This window comes from Procambarus clarkii, chromosome 4 (assembly GCF_040958095.1).
Source record: "Procambarus clarkii isolate CNS0578487 chromosome 4, FALCON_Pclarkii_2.0, whole genome shotgun sequence".
Taxonomy (NCBI): domain Eukaryota; kingdom Metazoa; phylum Arthropoda; class Malacostraca; order Decapoda; family Cambaridae; genus Procambarus; species Procambarus clarkii.
Window position 1 is genome coordinate 43,922,243 of NC_091153.1, and position 4,055 is coordinate 43,926,297.

The following is a 4,055-nucleotide window of genomic DNA, read 5'->3' on the forward strand; positions in this document are numbered from 1 at the left end:
AGTAAATAGGTACCTGGGAGTTAGTCAGCTGTCACGGGCTGCTTCCTGGGGGTGGAGGCCTGGTCGAGGACCGGGCCGCGGGGACACTAAAGCCCCGAAATCATCTCAAGATAACCTCAAGATAACCTCAAGGGAGGTCGTGTTCAAGTATAATTGGAGGTATACAATTAGGTGAGTACGCACAAAGAGTTTAGGAGCCAGGCGACTGAGGGTTGAGAGGTGGGACCCAAGAGTTGAAGCTCAGCTCTTGGAAGCAGAGCCAGTTGAGCACACAAACCCGCACATGCAATAGATGTTCTCTGCTCTACTCGCGTTGACAAGTTGTTTTGGTAGTTGACAGGTGACATCACGCAACAGTTGTGTATATAAAAGAGGCAGAGAGAGAGAGAGAGAGAGAGAGAGAGAGAGAGAGAGAGAGAGAGAGAGAGAGAGAGAGAGAGAGAGAGAGAGAGAGAGAGAGAGAGAGAGAGAGAGAGCGAGAGAGAGAGAGAGAGAGAGAGAGAGAGAGAGAGAGAGAGATAGAGAGAGAGAGAGAGATAGAGAGAGAGAGAGAGAGAGAGAGAGAGAGAGAGAGAGAGAGAGAGAGAGAGAGAGAGAGAGAGAGAGAGAGAGAGAGAGAGCGAGAGAGAGAGAGAGAGATAGAGAGAGAGAGAGAGAGAGAGAGAGAGAGAGAGAGAGAGAGAGAGAGAGAGAGAGAGAGAGAGAGAGAGAGAGAGCGAGAGAGAGAGAGAGATAGAGAGAGAGAGAGAGAGAGATAGAGAGAGAGAGAGAGAGAGAGAGAGAGAGAGAGAGAGAGAGAGAGAGAGAGAGAGAGAGAGAGAGAGAGAGAGAGAGAGAGAGAGAGTGAGAGAGAGAAAGAGAGAGTTATATGATGATGATACCATATGATGTTACTCTTTACTACGACAAACAGATCATACCTGAACAGATGGCGTCACGATAGAAAAACAAAAGGCTCTCTCCTTCATCTGCATTCCCTCTGGCCCACACACTGCTACCACAACACAACAATTACTGCCGCTCCCGTACTACTCTCCCATCAACTTCCATTGTAGTTACTACTACTATTACACCTACCACTGATACTACTACTTCTACTACTACTTCTACTACTACTTCTACTACTACTTCTACTACTACCATTACTTATTGCAACGTAAATGAAGGTCCCATGCAACATAGAGGTTGCTTGTACTGGAGAGGACGGTTCCTTGCACAATTGATAAACATTTCTAGCAACACAAAGGATGGTTCCATGCAACACAAAGGATGGTTCCATGCAACACAAAGGATGGTTCCATGCAACACAAAGGATGGTTCCATGCAACACAAAGGATGGTTCCATGCAACACAAAGGATGGTTCCATGCAACACAAAGGATGGTTCCATGCAACACAAAGGATGGTTCCATGCAACACAAAGGATGGTTCCATGCAACACAAAGGATGGTTCCATGCAACACAAAGGATGGTTCCATGCAACACAAAGGATGGTTCCATGCAACACAAAGGATGGTTCCATGCAACACAAAGGATGGTTCCATGCAACACAAAGGATGGTTCCATGCAACATAGAAGGTGGAATTGCAACATCACAGTGGAATCATCACTGCAAGAAGAAGAATGATCATAGTAACAAGAGGAATGATCATTGCAACAAGAGGAATGATCATTGTAACAAGAGGAATGATCATTGTAACAAGAGGAATGATCATTGTAACAAGAGGAATGATCATTGTAACAAGAGGAATGATTATTGCAACAAGAGGAATGATCATTGTAACAAGAGGAATGATCATTGTAACAAGAGGAATGATTATTGCAACAAGAAAAATGATCATTGTAACAAGAGGAATGATCATTGCAACAAGAGGAATGATCATTGTAACAAGAGGAATGATCATTGTAACAAGAAGAATGATCATTGTAACAAGAGGAATGATCATTGTAACAAGAGGAATGATCATTGTAACAAGAAGAATGATCATTGTAACAAGAGGAATGATCATTGTAACAAGAGGAATGATCATTGTAACAAGAGGAATGATCATTGTAACAAGAGGAATGATCATCGTAACAAGAGGAATGATTATTGCAACAAGAGGAATGATCATTGTAACAAGAGGAATGATCATTGTAACAAGAGGAATGATCATTGTAACAAGAGGAATGATTATTGCAACAAGAGGAATGATCATTGTAACAAGAGGAATGATCATTGTAACAAGAGGAATGATCATTGTAACAAGAGGAATGATCATTGTAACAAGAGGAATGATCATTGTAACAAGAGGAATGATCATTGTAACAAGAGGAATGATCATTGTAACAAGAGGAATGATCATTGTAACAAGAGGAATGATCATTGTAACAAGAGGAATGATCATTGTAACAAGAGGAATGATCATTGTAACAAGAGGAATGATTATTGCAACAAGAGGAATGATCATTGTAACAAGAGGAATGATCATTGTAACAAGAGGAATGATCATTGTAACAAGAGGAATGATCATTGTAACAAGAGGAATGATCATTGTAACAAGAGGAATGATCATTGTAACAAGAGGAATGAACATTGTAACAAGAGGAATGATCATTGTAACAAGAGGAATGATCATTGTAACAAGAAGAATGATCATTGTAACAAGAGGAATAATCATTGTAACAAGAGGAATGATCATTGTAACAAGAGGAATGATCATTGTAACAAGAGGAATAATCATTGTAACAAGAGGAATAATCATTGTAACAAGAGGAATAATCATTGTAACAAGAGGAATGATCATTGTAACAAGAGGAATAATCATTGTAACAAGGGGAATGATCATTGCAACAGAAGGAATCATCATTGCAAAAGAAGAAATCATCATTACAATAAAATAAATGATCATTGTAACAAAGGGAATGATCATTGCAATAGAGGAATCAGGTTCCTTTTAACATAGAGAACGCACCATTCAACATGCAGTAATATTTCAAGCAACACAGATGAAGATTGCATGGAACATGGAGAAAAATGACATATCAACACAGAGAGTGATTGAGTGCAACAGAAATATGCTTTCCAAATCTCCGAGCAATATAAAGCTTGACCTTGGGTGTTTAAATTTAACTAAAGCCGATATACCGCATTCACAGTGTTCACTCAATCGTTTCATAAAGTTCTGTTTTGTGTTTAAAGAAGCAACAAGGGATGAAGCTGTCCATTGTTCCATCATTTTGGACAAAATAACATGTTTCCCATCTCTGAACTCTCAATCCCCCTCTCCAAAAAACTCTTAAATTGTTATCGTTTCGTCGAATCACCTTGTGGTATAGTAAATAACTCTTCTTGTTAGAGTCCTGCACAATGGGTTTACGTTCACTGATTCACTAGGGACCCGGGTTCAATCCCCGGGCAGGACAGAAACGATTGGGCATGTTTTCTTTCATCTGATGTCCTTGCTCACATAGCAGTAAAATAGGTCCCGGGAAAATAAGCAGTTGATGAGGGGGACCTGGATAAGTAAAGACTTTCCTTCTAGGTCTAAGTCAAGACTTTCTTCCTAAGTCTAAGTCAAGACTTTCTCCCTAAGTCTAAGCCAAGACTTTCAGTCTCCGACAACCTGGAAGTAACAATTGTATTTATTATCTACAGGTTGGCTTGCTGAGAGGGCGAAGGTAAACTAAAATATTCACTGAAAACGTTCTCCACGAAGCTCGTTAATCTTAAGAGAAATTAGGCTCTGAAAAACTTTTCTAAATTTACAGACAAGCTAATTATCGGAAGAACGCGCTAAGCCTTTATGATTGTGTAAAATTAGGAGTGGATATGAGAGCAAGGAGCTGGGATATGGGGACAAGGATCTGGGGTATGAGGACAAGGAGCTGGGATATGAGGACAAGGAGCTGGGATATGGGGACAAGGAGCTGGGGTATGAGGACAAGGATCTGGGGTATGAGGACAAGGAGCTGGGATATGAGGACAAGGAGCTGGGATATGAGGACAAGGAACTTGGATCTGAGGACAAGGAGCTGGGATATGGGGACAAGGATCTGGGGTATGAGGACAAGGAG